This window comes from Sinocyclocheilus grahami, unplaced genomic scaffold (genome assembly GCF_001515645.1).
Source record: "Sinocyclocheilus grahami isolate Dianchi unplaced genomic scaffold, SAMN03320097.WGS_v1.1 scaffold497.1, whole genome shotgun sequence".
In the NCBI taxonomy this organism is placed as follows: Eukaryota; Metazoa; Chordata; class Actinopteri; order Cypriniformes; family Cyprinidae; genus Sinocyclocheilus; species Sinocyclocheilus grahami.
In genome coordinates, this window is record NW_015505676.1 from 355,254 (window position 1) to 378,070 (window position 22,817).

The 22,817-nt window shown below is 38.4% G+C and overlaps 1 pseudogene; it reads right to left on the reverse strand.

Annotated features, from left to right (window-relative positions):
- Positions 1-1,561: 1,561 nt before the first annotated feature.
- LOC107554297 (period circadian protein homolog 2-like) lies at positions 1,562-21,432 on the reverse strand (annotated as a pseudogene).
- Positions 21,433-22,817: the final 1,385 nt, after the last annotated feature.

Below are 22,817 nucleotides of genomic sequence, written 5' to 3' on the forward strand. Positions count from 1 at the left end.
TATTAGCAGACATAGGCAAAAGGCACAGGTTGTTAGGATTGCGCTGCCTATTGTGTGTGATGCGTGGTTTGCGAGTAGTAGTAATAGTAGGGATATGGAAACACATAGTAAGAGTTAAGTTACCTTGTGGTCCTGGGGGTAGATAAACAACTACAAAATGGATTTTAAAAGGGTGGGTAATAGTGACTGAATGTGATTCAAAGGAGCTGTTAATACCCAGAGAAGGTAAAGGAATACATTTCCAATCATTAGAGATAAGCAGACCAGAGATAAGCAGACCTCCACCTCTTCCAGTCAGACGGGAAGTGTGGGAAAATGAGAAATTATTGGAGAGTGCTGCAGGAGTAGCAGTGTCCTCTGGTTTGATCCACGTCTCTGTCAGGGCCATGAGGTTTAGTCTTGAATGACTAGTAATAGATGTAATGAAATCTGCTTTGTTTCCTGCAGACTGACAATTCGATCAACAGAAAAATAAAGTATAGTGTATTAGCAGACATAGACAAAGTGCGCAAGTTGTTAGGATTGTGCTGCCTGTAGTGTGTGATGCGTGGTTTGCGAGTGGTAGTAATAGTAGGGATATGGAAACACATAGTAAGAGTTGGTCAGAAAAACTGTAACAGAAGTAAAGCAAGGTGTAGAAAAGAGGATGAATCAAAAGCGATACTTATTTCCCTGCAGGGTGGAGTCGCACAGTAGAGTCGATGGTCTTTACACTCTTCAGTCTTCACACTGTTGTTGTTATATATATATATATATATATATATATATATATATATTCAGTTTAAATAATCTTTAGTAACTTTTTCTGTTATTTATTTTGTGTTTCTGTTATTTTTATTTCAGTTTTAGTTTTAGTAATTTTAGTACTTCAACTTATTTTAGTGGACAAGTCAGCATTTCTAATTGTTGTTAAATGTTGTTACATTTTAATTAAATTCATTTTAAGTGGAAGTTTTTCATCTAATATTTATTTTTAATTCTAATTAATTCTAATTCTTTATTTTAAAGAATTGAAACTATTTTTAATCGTTTTCATTTTATATAACAACATTGATTTCATGTTCTTTGAGTCATGAAATAATTTTCTGTAGTAAATCAAGATTTACACAGATACTGTCCATAGAGCTTGACTTGTATTGAACCCAGAACATTCCTTTAAGATGAAAAGGCACTTCTGATTGTTATTGGGATAAGCAACCTTAGTCTTGAAAACACATTCATGCTATCTATCTGTATCTGGTCAGAGTAAAGGGAATGAGTCACGTTGTTTGAAGAATTTACCCTTTATGGTGTTCTGTTGTAGCTCTTGACTTTCAATCGACATTACAGGGGCCTGTACAGGGAAACGTCCACATAAAACCTTCAGAAGAAATATAAATCTCATAAAAGATCACAGCAGATGAGCAGTTCTCAAAGGAGGACAGCATGAGGACAACACAGTTTAATTAATGAATGATGAAAAAAGATCTAAAGCTAAGCATTGTTAGTAAAGTACAAAGCCAAACGCAATAATAATGAAAACACATTCAAACTGTATCATGTGAATCCATTGTAGATGCTGCTAACTGTGTGTTGTACTTGGCATCTGGTTGCATTTGTGCTCTCTGGGATGTGATTGGAGTTGTGATGACAGACAACAGCACAAGAATGTGGTGACGTGGGACATTTGCTGGGGGGTGAAGGTAGCGTGAAGTCTGGCTGACGAGTGAAGGGGGAGGAGAGGAGTGGTGTTGAGCCAACATGGCTTGAAGACCTGGAGGAATGTCAAGAGTTTGAGTATCACTGCAAAAACAATCCATCAAAATGTATTCTTGGCAAAGAGACAAGACAGAATTAGAAACCCGATGAGGAATCAACCGAAACTTGGTGGGGGATATATCGTTTATCCATGGAGGTCTTGAAGTGGAAAAAATACTGGAATTTACAGAGATTTCATAATTACATTTGGCAGTAGAACATGACTTTAGAGATAAAGGAAGGGTGAAAAATGTTGGAGTAGCTTAGTGAATTTTTATGGTCTGACATATTAATTAAACAAGACTACAAGACTTGTTAAAGAATTAAGAGTATGTCATCATTTTCCACCATTAATGTAATTTCAAACCTGTATGTCTTCTGTGAAATACAAAAGGAGATATTTTGAAGAATGTTTATGCTGCTACTTTTTATACAATAAAAATGAATGAACATGGCTGCAGTTGAGCTTCAAATGGACAACAAAGCATCATAAAAGTAGTCCATGGCTTGTGTCCATTTGTCAAAAAAACAAAAAACAAAAAAAAACAAACAAACAAACAAAAATATATATATATATATTAGTAACATTTTAGGTTTTACGGATTGAACTTTAATTCACAGTAAATAAATATCTGTCATTAAGTGATAATATATCAACCTACTGAAGTATTAGAATGTGTTTTGCACATATAATATACTGAGAACCACCATAGAAACACAGGTGACACTAAAATAAAACAAAAAAAAACAAACAAACAAACAAACAAAAATATATATATATATATTAGTAACATTTTAGGTTTTACGGATTGAACTTTAATTCACAGTAAATAAATATCTGTCATTAAGTGATAATATATCAACCTACTGAAGTATTAGAATGTGTTTTGCACATATAATATACTGAGAACCACCATAGAAACACAGGTGACACTAAAATAATGCAATAAACATAATTTAACAAGAAAAAAAGTAAAAAACATCAACATTTAATGTGAAATGTCACACTGCGAATTCAGGGAATGTCGATTTAATGTTACTCACTGTAAATTTTCATTTAAAAAACTGTAAATGTATTTAGCAAATGTCCCGTTACAGTTAACCAAACAGGTTTTTATCATCAAAATTGGGATCATTTACAGTGTATGATTGCTTTGTCTGAAAAACACAGAATTGTAGGCATTATTCACTGAAAATTTTGCTACAGCTTTCAAATTTCATTAGCTCTTCAGAAATGTCAAACTTGTGTCCTAAACTAACTGTTCAATTCAGGAACTAATGCTGTTCAGTGTTAATGATGTCAAATATGGCATAATGTATTGACTTTTAAGGTACTTTTTGGAGCTTGACAGCTGGTCACCATTCACTTTCACTGTATGGAACAGAACATCATGACCATTCTTCAAAATATCTCCTTTTAGGCTCAGTGGAAGAAAGTTTGGAATGGCACAAGGATGAGGGACAAAAAAATACATTTAATTGGTGAACCATTTTTTAAAGTATATATTAACCTATGTTACTTTGTTCATAAGTTATAAAAAATTTAATAAAATCAAGTAAAAATCTAAACTTGCAAAGTGTTTAAAATGCTGATGATATGAATAAAAACAGGACTGCAATGCACAACTGCCATCACTCATTACACAAACAGCTTGTTGGGATGAAACATGTCGCTATAGTCATCTCCTGTCTCATTATGGTTTGAATAAGAAACCCTCCATCACACAACGCCAACAACAAACAGCTCCTCGCTTCTCATTTCTCATTTCTCATATATATCTAATTTCTCATCTCAAAGATTTTTCAAAGATCTTTGTAAATATTCACAGAGATCAACTAGAAGAGTTTACAGAAACCTGACGGTTTTGTTACTCTGGACAGTTTGAAACATGGAAACGAGAGTCATGAGACAGTCTGAACTGCATTCTTGAGCTGATGGAAACTACAGATTTAAGCTTAGGAAAGTCGGCAGAGAAAGTGGAATGCTCCCTTTTTCTCCTTATGTCGCCTCGCACAGACACAAATACGCACATTTATATCAACAACTTGGGTTGTGAAAACAGGTTGCCTTTGGAAAATGAAAGAGGAGTCAAAGTCTTGGAAATATTTGTTTTGGGTGAATATAATCCAAGCAAAGAATATAATCCGGATGTTGCCAGATATGTTACTACACCCTCTAGTGACTATGAAGATTAAATCAGTCAAGTTAATTAAGAAAAACTCACGGTTTGCCAAAACGGATTACTAAAAACATATTTATTTAGGTTCAAGGCAAAAAAATAAAAAATAAAATGTACAAGCATGTTTAAGTAAAAAAAGACTGACTCGAGGTCTTGCAAATGTACAAAATCAATTTACAATTCCTGCACATTCAACAGAACAGTACTGCATGTAAACTGATTGGGCCTGTCTGCTTTCACAGAAAAGCTTTTGAAAAACCCTCGCAAATAAATCTGAGGGCAACAGGAAAAGGGAAGTACTTGTCTTGTTTTTTTTAAACCCTAAACTGGGTTTGTGAATAATGCAGTCCTGCATTTGTTGTGGAACTAAAAAAAGACACTAGATGCTAAAAATAGTATCCTTGTGCTTCAATGGACAATACAGTGAAACAAAAGGAATGTCAAGCTAATCTGGATGGCTTTAAGATATAATTGTATCGCTCTTGAAAATAAGGGCAAATTAACAACAGAGTAAAATTCTCTGACAGCCAATTACTTCCAATTTATGGATTTAATAGTATCAAAAGCTCCTTAAAATGTGTGTAGTGATTCAAAACTGCACACATCAAAATACATTCTTTTTTTTAAAGCCATATTTGGATATAAATATTTGGATATAAACAAATAAATAAATGTTTTAACACTACTAGAAAAGAATGGGGTTTGTGATGCTGGCACCATGGATTGAAAATTAAATATACTCAACATTAGTGCAACGTCAACATAAAGGCTTTTAGCAGGAACTCTTAAATGCATTTTGAATGTCTTAAGATAGCAATTCAAAAACACAACATATAAAATTGACATTTGAAGGTAACTCGCCCCCTTGAGTACTGAGGTTAGTTACAATTACAGTAACGCAAAAACATGTACAATCGGACAACGACTTGCAATGTTTTGGCAATTTGTCCAGAAAATGACTTCTTTTCAACCAAAATATTTTGTGTTTTGGTGGCAGACCCAGGCCTTGGTGAGAAACAAAATGAAAATCAACCGACTGAAAACCAACGTTATTACATTGCTCAATGAGATTTTCAAAGACGTCAACAATTCCCCATCACAGGGTTCCTGGTTACAGACCAGCCAGCTTTTAGGGTCAGACTGGAACCTATTTTTCCCCATCCACAATTTCCGGGAACTGTGTGGAACGGTTTCGAAAACTGACACAGACTGGAAACCCATACTGGAAAGGGTGTATTTAAAAACAAAACAGTGTCAAACCACATCTAACTTCTAACTTATGTGAAGTTGAACAGTAAATTCCTTGTCCAGCTGTTAATAATTCTATAAACCTGTTATAGGGAAAGGTCACACGGTGTCATGAATAATTATGAAACAGTGCATGGGATAGATAATGCCATGCAGATTCATGAATAACTTGGAAGCAGAACATAGTGCAACAACAACAACAACATCCACCATGTGCTATAGGTTGACATTCAAAAGGTGCTCCTTTAAGCTACGAAAATGAAAGGAAGTTTTTTTATCCCCTTCTTCTTTTATTATTCAGAGGCCTGGTTATGAAGCTACAAATTATTCATAATTTCAAAGAATTATGTAAAAATGAGCCATTGATACTGATTAGAAACGTTCCACACTTTAAACTTGGTCCCAAAATTCTATGAGGCAGGAACACAGGAACAGTCCCGCCTCACCTTCACTCATGATGTCACTTCCACCTCCTCCATGGCCCACTTCTATGTGCTTGCGCTGGCCTGATTGTCTCTCTGCTCATTATCAGATGAAGGTGGGCTCAAGGGAAAGGCTGTTTCAGCAGTGATAAATGTATCTTGTTGTTTTACCTCCTCTCCCAAAACCATGCTGAGATCCATCTCATGAAAGTCCAAATCGAATGGAGTAGGATTCGAGGAATCTGGGGGAGATTCACATCCTGTGCAAGACTGCGAAGAAAAGAAATAACTTATAATTTGCATGTAGGATACATAAATTAGCACTACTGCATGTTGGCATGTTGCTAAGCTAACAATACTCTAAACTGCATAAAAACATTTAATAAAATAGTTTTTTTTAACTCAGTTGAACTTTTTATTAATATTGTTCAGTAGGCTGAGTTGATAAGAGTTTTTTGCAAGGCATTCTGGGTAATTACCAAATTTAAAAAAAAAACATGCAGTGAGAACTGCAACAGAATATGGGCAGAACTAGAAAGAAGTGAAATGTTGGTACCTACTTTCTAAAAGTGCCTTTATGTCTTTTTAGTTAAGAGCTACTTACTGTAACATTGATGGCCTTTGGTAGACAGCCGGTTTGAAACCAAGGGTGGACCTGCGTTAACTCTTTCTTCTGCTCTTCAGTGAAGTGAGGTTGATGCTTCTGAACAGCTTTGAGGGCATCTCTGTCTTCTTTCAGTACTGATTCTCTGTCTCTGTAAACACACACAAATATGAATTAATGCACTCTTCTGGTGGAGTTTGTGCTACACACAAGTCTACTTGTATTAGGTATACGAAATTGCCCAGCGAGTCGATTCAATTCCCACCAAAATCACATTGTAATTGTGATATCCAAACTCACAATTAAAGACTTGAACTCATTCTGTGTCTCATTTAGAAGGCTGCGCCCTCCGGAGGTCGCATTTGAAGGCTGCATACGTCATCGAGGCTGTCTCATTTCAGAAAAGCAAGTAGGACACTCCGAATGCGACCTTCGAATGCGACCTTCTTTCACAGGAATTCGGAGGATGCATGAGGTGTATCCTTCGCTGCTACAGATAACCCACAATTCTTTGCGTCGCCGTGAACAACCGTTGTTAATTTGAAAAAGGCCGGCGCCGGCAGATGTAACGTACACACAAGCGCAGATGTGTTTACAACTTACCTTAATTCGCCTCGGTAAAAACGGATAAACTTTGTTTTTAATATCCTCCTCCTTTTTTTCTCTAATAGATGCCTGCTGTACGTACGCTGCAGCTCCTCAAACATTGAACAAAATAAAACAAGTAAAAGCATTTTTTTTTTTCAAATTACTTTCCAAATGTAGAAATAATTTTCCTTCGTTTAAGTAGTGTGAGAGCGCAACCATGCTCTAAATGTGTTGGCATAGCAACGTGATACTTCCGGTTTCCTTTTCCGCCTGTCCTACGAAGGCCGTCTCGTTTAATTCTAGGTTGAGGACACTTCGTATATGCATCCTACAGAGGATGCGACCTCCAGAGGATTCGACCTCCGGAGGGTGCAGCCTTCTAAATGAGACACAGCTTTAGAATTAGTTTGATCTCAATTAAATACACCTGTACCAACTAATCAAGGTCTTTGGACATGGTTTTTGCTATTTGTACATAACCGGCAAGATCTGTCAGAACAGGGTTGAAATTAAACACTTAGAACTAAGTTTGCTTGGATAGATTTGTATTCAAAATAAAGCCGATATTCATTTATATTCATTTAGGTTAAGCTAGTAGGAGATTAGCTCCTAAGCAATCAGGTAAAATGGCCTTACTTGATGGGAATCTGGTATGTCATCATGACTTTGTCATCCGTGTTTGCCATGAGGAGCCAGATGGGGTCCTGCAGGACAAACTTTATGAACTGTTCCCCTCCCAGATCTTTAGATGCTGGTTTATGATTGTGATCATTCTCTGATGAGTCAATGCTTCCAAAGTACTTGCTAGTATTGCTGCTCCCTGAGATAAAAAAATCCAAAGAAAAAAAATGCATGGAAAAAGCAATCAGTACAATTCTTCTAAATGTCTCCTTTTATGTCTCAAAACTAGGGTTGGATACCGTTCACATTTTAATCGGTACGGTACCGGTATCGGTACCTGAAATTCAGTGCCAGTACCCAACGGTACCTTTTTTCAGTACTTTACTCTCTGTGTAATAACAAAAACATTAATTTCAGTGAAAAAAATAAGTCCAAAACTCTCAATTTCATCAATTTGAACAATAGGGCCCTACAATCTTTTTCTTTCTTTCCTTCTTTCTTTCTTTTTTTTCCATAAATTCTTGTATTTTAAGGCATTAAACATTTATTTATTTTTTATTAAATGAAAATTAAACCCTTTTATATTTTGGCAAACAAACACTGTTTACTGTTTAAATTAATACATAAAAGAAACATTTTTGTGAATATTCCTTTAAAGAAGTTTTAATAATAATTGTATTATTTATTTCTACAGTTAAGTTGTTAATCTGGTTGTAATATTTATTTTTATCATTTAATTGTTTTATTTAAATTTGGCAGAAAATGGAATATATAAAGACGTACATTACACTGTACAAAAGTAATACAAGAGTAAAATATTTCTGTTACATGTTAAACTGTACTTTTATTTTGACAGGTTGGACAAGTTTCTGTGTGAGTGAATACAGTATGATATGATGCTAGTTTTCTCAAATGAAACAGTAAAATTCTCATTAAGTGACTCTCACAGCAGATCTGGCAATCAAGTTCATGTGTTTATGTCGTCATATAGTGAGACACAGAGGCCGAAAATCACTGCGAGCATCACGCGTGCTTTAGTATTTGTGTAGTAAACAAAATCACATCTCCGCCATTCATACATACAGAGGGAAGCGGAACATGCAGGATTCATATTTAAACCGTCTTTTTGCGTTTTAATATTCACAGACACTAGTCCAAATCGCGACCTATTTTTGATTTATTCATCCAAAAATGTATGAATTCCGTGGCATTCCACACTATAGAGTAAATTCCGTTTTTATGAATGGACTCTGCGATCCCGTCCGCATTTTCGCAGAAACCATATGGCCCTAGAAATGTAACCACACTTCAGAACATTTCGGTTTGCCCTGTGTTTTGTGTTTGAATGAGATGCAGGGGTGACATGACGTCACAGGATCTCTCTCTCTTTAACGTAATTTGACACCGATTGATTTAATGTGAATCTGTACTTGGTAGTACCGATGCAATCCGGTTGGTACCCTTAAAAGTACCGAGTTTGGTACCCAACCCTATTCAACACTTAAAGAATAATTTTAAGAATAAAGCAAGTTACTAATAGTAAATGACTCACTAGTGCCACTTCCAGATGTGCTACACCCATTCGAACCAGATCCAAATGACCCTGACCCTGATCCTGATCCTGATGATCCAGAGCCTGAGGCGGCAGAGCCAGTGCCCGAGCGGGAGTCCTCTTGCAGCAGTAAGTCCAGCATGTCACTGGAAGTCGACATGGCATCCTGGTTGGACTCATTGACTTCAGGCTAATAGACATTAACTCAAAGTTAGCAAAGCAGCAAGATAATGGAAAAAAAATTGTTTTAAAAGGTTCTTAATACTTACACTGTCATCGAGTTGGCCATCTTTAGTATTGCTGCGATTGCTGGAAATTTGCACCACAATCCCGCCCCCTTGCGTTCCTGTTGCATAGTGTCTGTTCTGTTGCTTTGCAATTCCTCAAATTGTAAAAGATTGAGAGGGGAGGCGCATCGGGATTGAAATAGGGGAGATCCTGCCCCTTCTCTCTCGCCAGCCTGTTGCCCGGTAGACTGGGGTGTGCTGGAGCGAGACGGTCCATGTGGCACAGTATTGGTGTTTCCTGCAGGCATTGATTGAGAGTTGGGGATAGTGTACAGGGGATTTGGGTTGTAGAATTGCTGGGGAATCATTGTAGGCATGGCAGGATTCATTTGGGAGCCCAATTGATTGAACTGTCCCATTGCAGGATTGAACGATGGTAAACCAACAGCAGAGGAAGGGAACTGACCCAAGGGGTTCATTTGTGCAAGCAGTTGCCCACCGAGCTGCGAGTTGGCTGGGTTCAACTGTGGTCCTGGATAACCGAGTTGTGGAAACATATAGTTTGGCAACATGAAGGTCATGACTGGTGGCATCACTGAAGTAAAGCCTTGCATGGGGAATCTAGGGACTCCTGCTTGCAAAGAAGGATATATTCCCATCTGGGGCATTGAGAAAGGTGATGAAATGGGGAACATAGGCATGTAGTCTGGGGGAAAGGAGGTCATCATGGGAGTACCGCTAGTCTGGGATGCTGTAGATGGTGGCCAAGAAGTGGAAGACTGCTGGACTGAGGGGAGGTTGGGTCTTACTGCTGCAGGATTGGATCCTCTATAGAGACTAGGTCCAGAGGGGAAGGACTGTCCTGTGTGTTGCCATCTACTTGGTGTTTCCGTCTTTTCCCACCTCTACCATGCCGACGACAGCTGCTGTTGCCCACTGAAGGATAGTTCTGGGAGCAGTTCACTCCTAAATGGCACAAGCCAAATATTAAAGGTGAAGGTAAAAGAAGTCAGACAGACAAATTCGACCTATAAACAACTATAAAAAGTTGTTACCTTTTGCGCCAGGTGTAGACGTGTGTCTGCGCTGTGGTGGCCCGCTGGGTTGAACCATCCGCAGATGGCTGATGTCTCTGAAACGGTTGAGGAAGGCTTGTTCTTCTTGCTGGGTATGTGCAGATAACACCGCCTTCGTGAGGCCCTTCCCGGCATTACCTCCACTTCTTCTCTCCTTCTCCTTTTCTTTCTCAGGAACAGGAGCAGTGGAGGACATGGCCTGCTGGGGATTCACAGGCATGGGAGAAGTGATGGAGGTGGGTGGGGCTGATGTGGAAGGTGTTGGGGTGGTTGGCGGCTCCTCCATCATAACAATGTCTGGATGTAGATCAGAGAGAGTAGATTGCTTGCTTTGAGATTGCAAAGCCTATCGTTTAATATACGGCAAATCATGTATATACAGGTGCATCTCAATAAATTAGAATGTTGTGGAAAAGTTCATTTATTTCAGTAATTCAACTCAAATTGTGAAACTCGTGTAAAACCAATAAAAAAAAACATTTTTAGTGATTTGTTGGCCTTCTGGAAAGTATGTTAATTTACTGTACATGTTCTCAACACTTGGTATGGGTTCCTTTTGCTTTAATTACTGCCTCAATTCGGCGTGGCATGGAGGTGATCAGTTTGTGGCCCTCTGAGATGCACCTGTAGGTCAATGACAAGATTAGCCTGGAAAAAGTGTTCAGACCTGATTCAGGTGGCTTCTTGTCACCAACGTGAAGAATGGTGCTGCTAAAACTACACTGAGAGGTGGCCGACGCAACACTTTCAGCCTTACAGTGCAGAGCCAGAGGGGTTAGGGGGTGCGCTGGTGCTGCAGGGACAACCTTTGAACCCTTGGTCACCACAAGAGTCTCTGCTATGTCTAAATGGAAGAGTGAACTTTAATTCTATACATTTAAATACAAAACATACACCGTTATTAGCTGATACTGAAAGAATACCAATAGTGGTTGGTTGTATAAGTCTGCTTCTTTGACTCTGACTTTATGAATACTTATATGATGTGTTTGGGTGAATATCCCATTATCCTTTAGCAATCCTTTACTGACCTTCAGTTGCTCCAGCTCCTTCCCTTTGTTTATCATAATCAGAGGTAGAAGAAGTTGTACAGGATGATGAGCCACACGTCCTCTTCACTGTACCTGGGACATTAAAGCTCTCCAGATATCTGAAAAACACAGTGAAAGAATGAGACCACATATCCAATACACATACAGTACCTTACATACAACCTATAAATCAGAAGTCTTCAACCCTGAGGACCCACTAGCCACTTTTCCACTGTCGGGCCAGTGAGTGCCAGGGCAATGAGGTGTGAGGCCAAAATCATGCTGCATTTCCACTGTGCTCCAATTTGTGTTAGAAGTGCATATCAGTGGCATTAAATCCAGCTAATATGTATAATTATTCTACATAAAAAGAGAACACACATACTTTGCTTAGTATGCTCGGTTTATTTGTAATTATAGAAATGCACAAAACAACTTAGTCCATTTAAGTCCAAAAGCATACACGTATAACACAATAGAAAAACCTTCATATGTTTGCATCAACTTATTTAGAAAGAAGGAGAATTAACATAAATTTTCCACAAAATTATATAATGTGAGGATGTTTAGGCAAAGTCCTGTCTCACTACTGTTATCCTTTCAGCCAAAGCAACAGAGGGAGCTCACAGACTGAAAACCGGAGTTATATGTTTTTAAAAGGATATGAAATTTGTTACATATGCAGAAGTCTGATATCAACAAAGACACAGCAAAGACAGAACAAATAAGAAGCCAAATAAATAGCCTACAAAAATCATATGATTTGTCTTGATATGAAGTTTTTCCAGCGGTCTCTGGTATTTTCATTAGAATAATGTGTATTTATTATTATGCCGATGGTTAGCATACATAGCCTTTAGCATCGCATATAATACATTTCACACAAAGAGAACAGAATTCACATCAGATCGCAATCAGAAACTTGTTGGTCTCTGAATATGGAACGATATTCCGGACAATTTTCAAATAGAATAGCAAATTGTATTTTCAATTGTGTTTTCAATATGTGGACGCATAAATTGTGACATAATCCAAATGCAATTGCAAATCCTGCATTAGCGTTTGCATTTTCGCTTTCGCGAACGCACAGTGACTGCCAAATTTCAAATGAAAAAGCAAAGTCCATTTGCAACTGTATTTCCCATGTCTTAGGAGTTACGAGCCTGTCATATTTAAATAGCAATATTAATTACCAGTTTGCTTTTTCACTCTCGCTGCGTCACGCATGTAACCTGCCAAAACTCAAATGGAATCGCAATTCCTTTTGCATTTGAATTTCCGACGTCTACACGGAAAGCTGTCAATCAATGTGAGGGGGCGGGGCTATACTAGGGGGCGTGTTTGTGTTGGGAGGTGACGTCACTCACAGACGACCGTGCCGAATGCTCTGATCAATGGAGGTAATCGGTAAAGGCTCCGCTAAAGGCAGCTACCAATCAGTTTCGTACCTGTGTGAACGAACAAACAGTGCAATCTTCTTGGCACAATACATAATTATGTGTTTTTTACCCCAAATGTAGCGATTATCCCCTGCTAACAGCGGGAGCCACAACGGTACGCACAATAGGTCAATATTCACTATAAACCAAACGCTTTTCACCTGTCTCTGCATCTCTCACTGTTTACTCTCACTTACACTTTTAATCCGTAATAGAGAGCGTGTCACAACTGCCTCAAGACCTTTTACCGTTTGCACCGCACTTGATGCACTTAAGCAAACAAACAGAGCAAATCTACATGTATTTACCTATTTGCAACCTATATCTTATTCCTATCTAATAGAAATTCAAACGCAAAAGGAATTGCGATTCCATTTGAGTTTTGGCAGGTTACATGCGCGATGCAGCGAGAGTGAAAAAGCAGACGTGGTAATTAATATTGCTATTTAAATATGACAGGCTCGTAATTCCTAAGACATGGGAAATACAGTTGCAAATGGACTTTGCTTTTTCATTTGAAATTGGGCAGTCACTGTGCGTTCGCGAAAGCGAAAATGCAAACGCTAATGCAGGATTTGCAATTGCATTTGGATTATGTCACAATTTATGCGTCCACATATTGAAAACGCAATTGAAAATACAATTTGCTATTCTATTTGAAAATTGTCCGGAATATCGTTCCATATCTGAAGGAGACTGGAGCTAATAAATTTAAATTGTTTCAAATGTTTTAAATGCTGATTTTAGCTGGTAGCTTGATATGAAAACACAGGAAATGAGAAGCGGTGCCAACCATCTCCTAACTCAGATAAACTCCACCCTTGTTCATGACCACTCCCCTAGCCCCGGTTGGACCGCTTTGGACGAAGGTATTCGGCGGGCTAAAAATCCCTGGCTATTGGCCCCAAGGAAGCACAGACGAGGCATGATTAAGCCCCGGAAGTGACAGTGAAAATGAAACTGGCCCTGGCATGCACTAGCTAGCAAAAGTTGGCACACTGCACGTTAGTGTATGTTGTTGTTTATTTTATTATGTAATGTTAAATACTGTTATGTGTACATCTGGATTGAAAAAAGATAAACTCCCTCACTGGTTTCCTGGACTTGATCTGGTCCTCGGAAGCATGTCCGTTGCTCTCAGAGGAGGAAGTGGCGCTTTGCTGGTGCTCGTTCGAGCCACTGCTGCCCAGGCTGCCGTACCCCTGTGAGCTGCTGGCATGAACGGGCTGCACCAGGACCCTGTGGATCAGCTCATTCAGCTGTGGCACATCTGGGGACATGGTTCTCACATCCCCGCCCTCCAGGGCAGTGAACACATCTTCATTCAGTGGACTCCTACAGAAAGGAAGGGATGGTACACAAGTTTTGTGGGACCACTTTAGAGGTTGAATGGATCGTAGTTGATGCATTATCCACACGGTTCAGCACGCATGTGATCTGTTGATTAATTGCAAAATTACCCATAATAGAGTGAAGGTTTATCACTTGTATGTTTACACACTCAAGACATTTTAAACCATTCCAGCGCAAGAAGAGGTGAAAGAGAATTGATTCAGTACTCGCGCACTCGTCTTGTATGCGCACACGAAGAGAGAACACCGAACTGTTTCGCATCTCCTTGTGTTTGAAGAGACGCATACACATAAAATTATGACAAAATATCCATCTTGATAATAATTCTAGTAAACGCAGTCATTTATGTCTTAAGTGAATGAAAACAGCTGAGAAAGAAATCGGATGAGTATCATTATATCGGATCCGTGCATCAAGTCTTAAAGGGACAGCATCCTGTAAATATCTGCTGTTGTCATCAATGCTAATCAAACCACAAAATACAGCTTTGACAAAGATTAATCTATATTTTATTTATACAGTGAACACTATGCAGTATTATTTTACACTTAACTGTTACATTTCTGTACCTGAATACTACCGACCTTATTTGATTTTTAACGTTGTTGTTTTATTTATGAATACTTGCAATTTGTTTAATTGTTCTTATTCTTTACTGGCTGTTCAATTGTCTTTAATCATGTTTGAACTTTCTTAGTTAGTCAAGTAGTTTTTGCTGTGGTAACAAAGTAGTAATTAGCTTTAAGTAATAAATGGCAAGCGAAGTTACAATGAAATATTTTTTTCTTGCTGATCCAAAATACGATCCAATCTGTGACTCCAAATCCGTAATATAATCCAAATCCGACCACTTAAAAGTAGACATCAGTTTTAGTTCATGAGTATGTCATGAGAGTGGCTGCCAGGGCATTGCTATGCGGTAGCTTAGATGTTGATTTTTTTTTTTTGTGCTTGTTCGATTGCTATATGAAGTGCAGTCACTTACGTTTGAACTTTGTGGCGTCCCACTATGAAAGCCACCTTCCTGCTCCAGGGGTTGATAAAGAATGACCAGCTGGTGTCGAGGGTCAAGTACTCCCCACTTCGTGCACGCATGCGCAGGGGCGAGTGGTCGAATGGCTGCCCTGCAAACTGGAGAACTGATGAAGGAAGGACGGAAACTACATCAATTAATTCTTCTTTGCAAATATTCACCATTGAATCTTTCCTGTATTCAGAATGAGCCACTCACTTTTTTTGTGGATGGCCACCATAAGGAGTCCGTCTTCTGGATGCAGGTAAATAAGCACTGGCTTCCCAACCAAGTCCTGAGGCAAGTAACCTAATAATGGCACTGCCCTGCAAATGAGAGCAAAGAAGGTTTATGCCACTGTTCAAAAGAGACAGCGAGAGTAAACATGTGAAACAGCTCTAGGCAAAAATGCAAACCTTTCATCGATCTCTTGGAACAGACAGTTTGGGGTGTGACTGGTGGTAAAAATTATCTTGTCTGCTGGGATGCGAGGTGCTGTTAGGAAAAAATACGGAAACATTAGAACAGACACAGAATACAAGAACAGTGTGCAAAGTATGCTTAAGTGTCAATATTACACTTACATAAGGGTGATTTTTCAGTTATATGCACGTTTGACAAGTAATTATAGAGACACAAAAATTACTTTCAATAATTAAAGAGACAAATTAAGAATGTTCAAAGCAATTACAATCTATTCTTATTAGATGAAACAGTGAAACAGACCAGTTTCTTGTCAACCTGCTTGTTATTTAAGTGTTAAGATTATACTTTGATAACAGTGAGACAGCTTCAGATTTCTAACACACAATAAGTAAACTACCAATCAGAAGTTTGGGGTTGGTAAGATTTCTTTTATATTTTTGTAAGACGTCTTATGCTCACCATACAGCATTTATATAACATGTTTTTACTAGTCCTTGATGAAAAAAAGCATTAATATGATGCGATTTAAATTTTTCCTTTCTCTTTGGAGTGTTACAAGCTCTTGGTGCATAAAGAAGATCTGTAAAGTTGCAAACACTAAAGTCTCAAAACCAAAGAGATATTCTTTATAAAAGTTAAGAGTTAACCATGCCTACCTAAAACCCGAATTCGTATTCGGATGATCTAATTGAGAGTGTATATTGTATGTTTACACCTACGCACCGTTCTAACACGCCCCCACAAACCTACGTCACGATCTGGGAATATTTGCATAACGCCACCCAAATGTTCATGCAAAGAAAGAAGGCGTAACTTTTATTCTCACTGTAGTATTGTTGACGCTGCAGCCATGTCTTGAAGACGCTGTGTGCTTCGTTGTGAAAGCGAAACTACGTTGTTTGGTCTTCCAAAAGAGGACGATATCCGCTTCGTCATGCCTGGAGCTGATCCGTGCTGGTCGCTGAGGGAATACATCAACTTTCACCGTGGACAAAGCGGAGTCCAGCCCGCCTCAGCTCACTCTATCCCGGCCTCAGCGCACGCTAAGCCGGGGCTTCCACTCATGCAAGGCCGCTGTGTTTTTCGTTGCCACTGATGATTCAAACGCGAGTTTTGGGCAGTAGAGTAGCACTTGTTGTTTGTCATTTCTCCGATCACAAATGCAGACAGAGTTTTATGTTTACGCGGCGCGATGCAATGCAACGCAACGCGTAAAAAGACAGTACAAGTCATTATAATCAGTAATTATGTCCCCACTGGATGCAACAAATGCCTCGTTTGTAATGGGTTTTAATGTTTATGTCTCGTCGCTCCGGCCAGACACAGCATCAACAGTATGTGAGGGGCGTAACATTTCCGTCTCACGCTTGAGGTATTCGGCCAATCACAAAGCATTGGATAGCTGGCCAATCACAGCACACCTCGCTTTTCAGATCGATGAGCTTTGTAAAAATCGATGCGTTTCAAAAAGGCGGGGCATAGAGGAGAAACAATAATGTACAGTATGTGGAAAATAATGTGTTTTTTGAACTTTAAACCGCATAAACACATTTCATTACACCAAATAATGTTCTTTTTAGAAGCATCATATGACCCCTTTAACTTCTTTCACAAAATATTATATCCTACTGACCCCAAATGTTTAAATGGTAAAGCATTTGACATTAACACTGTCTTGTTTTACCCTCATAGCCAGAGTGAACTCTCTCAGCGATGAGGAGGCAGCAGGGCTCAGGTTGGGACGTGTCGGAGTCCCTCAGGGTCAGCTGATATGGCGTGAGACGGAAGGGGTTGTCTATGGCAAATAAAGCTATCTGTAACTGATTTACAAAAGGTTCTTTATCTTTGCTTTGTCGCTCTATTCAAACAGTCAAAAAACTTCCACATACTAGTGCCTGCGCAGGAGGACCACGGCGGCAGGTGACAGGGAGCGGTGCTGCTGTAAAATGTGCTGATGTCCTGAGGTGCGAGCAGCTTCGAAAAAACTGCTCCCTGCAGCCTCTCGGGTTTACAGCGCAGCAGAGTCTAAGGACATGTGCATGGCAGCTTTATAACCGTCTATGGCAAATAAAGCTATCTGTAACTGATTTACAAAAGGTTCTTTATCTTTGCTTTGTCGCTCTATTCAAACCGTCAAAAAACTTCCACATACTAGTGCCTGCGCAGGAGGACCACGGCGGCAGGTGACAGGGAGCGGTGCTGCTGTAAAATGTGCTGATGTCCTGAGGTGCGAGCAGCTTCGAAAAAACTGCTCCCTGCAGCCTCTCGGGTTTACAGCGCAGCAGAGTGGCCGCCTGGGATGAGATGTATACCACTTTACCAGAGAGGAACGACACTGCCACAGAGAATGTATCTTAATATAGAAGTGAGCAAGAATTAATGCCTTAGATTCTTCTGAAGGCTCACAACCTGATGTGTAAGGTCCCATCCACACGGAGACGTCTTGTTACTAAAAAGTACTGCATGTAGAATGTAATTTTAATCTGCCCCAAGTGAAGCATCATCATGCCATTGCCTCAACCAGTTCCAAAAGAAAAGGTGTTCCGGAAACAAAATGTACCAAGCTTAACCAAACTCCTACAACTGGTTTATTAAATTGAATGTGTGAGCATACACATTGTTTTTTATCGCTTTGCTGACTTAAGGGGTTCAAAGACCAGTGACATAAGTTTTCACTCACACATTTGTATCCAAAATTACTTTGCAATGGCATTCAAGCTATTTTATCTGTACATACGTATGTACACCCACTGCTCAAAAGTTTGCATGTTTTAAAAAAAAGCCTCTTATGTTCACCAGGGCTGCATTTATTTGATCAAAAACAGCAATACTGTATGGAAGCCCGTTTCCGCCACTAAATAAAAAATATATAATTCTATAAGTCATAATAATGAGAAACTTTCTCAAAATTATGACTTAGTATCTCGTTATAATGAGAAACTTTCTCGTAATAATGACTTAGTTTCTCATAATAATGACTTAGTTTCTCGAAATAATGAGAAACTTTCTCGAAATAATGACTTAGTATCTCGTAAAATGAGAAACTTTCTCATAATAATGATTTAACCTAATCCAAAAAAATAAAAAATAAAAATAAAAGACTTACTCGGCGCCTGCGGAACGCAAGAGTGACAGCACGCTAGCGCCATCTGTTGGTCAAAGCCATGCAGGAACACCGCTAACATTGCATGTGATGCATGAAAGGGACAGCTAATAAAAGTAATAAATCATCGAAATACACATCTATAAATTAAGTTTATATGTGTAATGGCTTTCATTTCTTCATAAAATGCCTGGATTTCTTAACTGAAATATTGGTCTGGAATGTCTGAAGCCATAACTATCTGGCAGAGTAACTAGTACACAAAAGACTACATACAGATCATTGATCTGAAATCGTTATTTAATGACAGACTATAGCATGATACACTTTAGATTACAGAACAAAGCAATGTTAGCGGTGTTCCTGCATGGCTTTGACCAACAGATGGCGCTAGCGTGCTGTCACTCTGCGGAACGCAGGCGGCGAGTAAGTCTTTTTTTTTTTTGGATTAGGTTAAGTCATTATTATGAGAAAGTTTCTCATTATTACGAGATACTAAGTCATTATTATGAGAAAATAAGTCATTATTTCGAGAAAGTTTCTCATTATAACGAGATACTAAGTCATAATTTTGAGAAAGTTTCTCATTATTATGACTTACAGAATTATATTTTTTTTATTTAGTGGCGGAAACGGGCTTCCATAATACTGTGACATAATACTACACTTTAAAATAACTTTTTCTATTTTAATATGCTTTAAAATATCATTTATTCCTGTGATCCAAAGCTGAATTGTCATTACTCCAGTCTTCAATGACACATGACCCTACAGAAATCATTCTAATATGCTGATTGGGCCTCAAGAAACATTTCTTATCATTATTATTGTTGAAAACATTTGTGCTTAATATTTTTGTAGAAACTAAATTAAATTAAATTAATAAATTATTCACAGGATTATTTGATGAATTGACAGTTCAAAAGAATAGCATTTATTTAAAATAGAAAACAATTTAATGTGTTGAATAAAAGTATCAATTACTTGATTCAAACTTTTAAACAGCAGTGTACACATTTTTATACAAACGGTACATATAAATAAATACTGAAAACACTGGAAAGACAATTTATAATATTAATTTAACCATCTTCCTACCACATAAAAGTCATGTTAAACAGATTTCAGTTTAAATATCACATACCTCTTGCTTTCTGTAGTCTCTGTGGTTGAACCCTTTCCATTGTGGGAGCTGCAGGTAGATGCTTCTCGTCACATGTGTCCTTCACTCTCCCTCTCGGCCGAGTCATTCCCACTGGAGTGGGCATCCGTGTCATCCGAGTGCGTCGGCTGGGGCACTGCCGAGATGTCCAGTCTGGGACAAACAGACTGGCTGTTGGTCATTCCAGGAGAAGCATTGCTGTAGGTTTCCCCTTCATCCTTATGTGCTGTTCCCTTCCCTGAATGAGTGCCGCAGGTCACTGGTGTTTGGAAGTTATCATTACTCATCATGATGAAGCAGAATAACTGTATATATCACATCTGTCTTGTGCATCTGTAAGGGACCTTGGTTATCCTGAATATATGCTGTGCTAAAACACGGTCTTTGTCCGATTGTCCTGGATGTATCTGCTTAAAAGTTGCAAAGAGTCTGATGGGAAATAATAATAATAAAAACAGGATAAGCAACAATTGCACACCTGGAGATATGAAGAGACATGAAACATTTCAAAGTGCACACAGAGGACAGTGAATACAGCAGTTCTGTCACACAGTGTTGCATTTTAATCCTGGCCTATAATGACAATAAAGAACCACACTGATGTATTTACATTCACTTGTTTTAATACAGTCATTATGATACAGTTGATGCTCAGAGCCATGTACACATTTTAAAGTGGGAGGGTCACTGTAATATTTAAATGAATTTAAAAATAAAAAGTATAGTATATATAAATATAGTGTATATATATATATATATATATATATATATATACAGTGGGTACGGAAAGTATTCAGACCCCCTTAAATTTTTCACTCTTTGTTATGGAAGATCTAACTGAGCTGTTTTCAACTTTTCAACATGAAACTGAAATATTGTAATATCCTGATGTATTGTTTTTTTTTCTGCTTTCATCAGTTTTTTTTTCCCCTGACAAGTTTCAGTTTTCAATGATATGCATTGAAAACTGAAACTTGTCAGGGTAAGAAAAACAGGTGAAAACAGTATTAAAAAATAAATAAAACATAAAAATAATCTTCTCATTAGTTAGGAAACTCACTAGTCTAGTCGTTTGCCTATGATCTGATTATAATAGCAGTGCATTCGGTTTTAGATGAATGCGAGCCCTCTATCTTGTAGACCTGTGGAATTACTGACTTCATACAAACATTGAAAATGAGATGTATTTTGAAACATTGACATTACATCTGTCAAACAGACAACCAAGTCATTGACAAATGGCATTATATACAATGGTCATCCAGCACATCCCAAAATTACCATATAATATTTTACCAGTGATCAGAGATCCGTAGTGAAATAACAACAATATAGACTAAAAGCTAAATGCTTAAAGGCTTAAAGCATTTTCATTGACAAATACAGATTCTAATGTTATTGATACATACGATGCAAGATTATGATAGCAGTGATCCAACTATTAGGACAGCTTTTCTTACCTTATAAAAATATCCCAGATGCTCCAAAGTGAAGTTTAGCCTGCTTTTCAGAGCTTGCATACGGATCGTCGCATATGTGCAACACTGTAGTGCAGTACTGTAACTCGGGTCTTGTCTGATACTAACCCGTGTACGGACACCATAATCATTCTTGCTTTCGGAACAAATATCACGTGTAACCAGCAACTCCCGAAACCGTCTCTCATTGGCTCCTAACCTGCCATTACCCCGCCTACTACTCATAAACTCCGCCCATCAACGAGAAACTCGCGCTGCTATTGGACACGTGGGCGGGGCTATGAATGTACGACGCTCCTTTGTCACGTTGTTGCAAGCAAAGGCTCCATCTGAACTGTATGGACGCGAGGGAACGTCGAGACCTCCAAACCGTATTACCTGCTATAGAGGCGCATATTGTATTTTTGCTTATACCATACAAGACTAATACACTGAGATTTTTTTAATAAAAGTCAAATAAATAGGGCTATGATTCTGAGAATAATTACGCGTGCATCGTTAAAATGCTACCGTTTGTAACTGCACGTCTTTTTTTGGTGGTTACGCCTTCAGCGCACTCGGTGGGAGTCGCTCCGTTCCTCGTGTTTGTGAGCACAAAGCGTGTCCGTCCACTTGCCGCTGACACATGAGGGCCATGCCAGCTATAACTGTGCAAAATCTCCCGTCTCACGACTGCATTCCCTTCGTTTGCTGCTTAAATACACGGTGCAAGCAGATCACAGCTGGACACATTTGTGGACGAAGTGTGTTTATCTTTGAGTGCTTTGAACACAGGATGTTATTATTTAGAAAAGTAAATTATTATTTTTAATGAATAATTTCACGTTTGGTCAGTGTTTATGCTGACTTAATAGACTTTGACATCCCTTTCAAAAATGGAGGGCAGTGCCATACTTTTATAATAGTGGCATCAGATGGTAATGGCATAGCACAAGATAATAGTCAGCGGTCATAAACCCTGACCTAGTGATAACTTTTTTAATCACCTTGAAGATGGTATTTTATGATAATAAACAGCTGACTGTACATATCCCTGCATTGTTCCAATTGGTCCCCCTAACCAGCCCCCCTCACAATAATAATAGAAAATAAATACAAATTAAAAAAAACTCTTATTTACATATGATGCATATTTTTTGTCTTGTCCTCGTTATCATTGAGAACCTAATTCTAAGATAAAAGAGTATTTTACGATGGTCAGTGAACAATCACTAAGCAAAGAAGAATTAACTATCTAGCCTAGGGGTGTGCGATGTTAACAAAAAATGACATCTCTATATTTTCTGGGATTTTATCGATAACGATCAATAATCAGACGATATTTTGCTGAGTGTGTTGCGCTGCAGGACTGCCACGGACAGTTGATTCTGTGTGGTGGTCAGTTCACAGCAGTGACAGAAATTCATCTCTTTTTTTACACTTTATGGGCATTTTTACCTTTGTAAAGCCATTTTTTCTCAATAAAGTCATCAATATAGTCAATCACAATAATAAGTAATTTGGGGCTGTTACCAACAAATAAAATCATTATCAACAAAATTCATGCAATGCAGAGGAA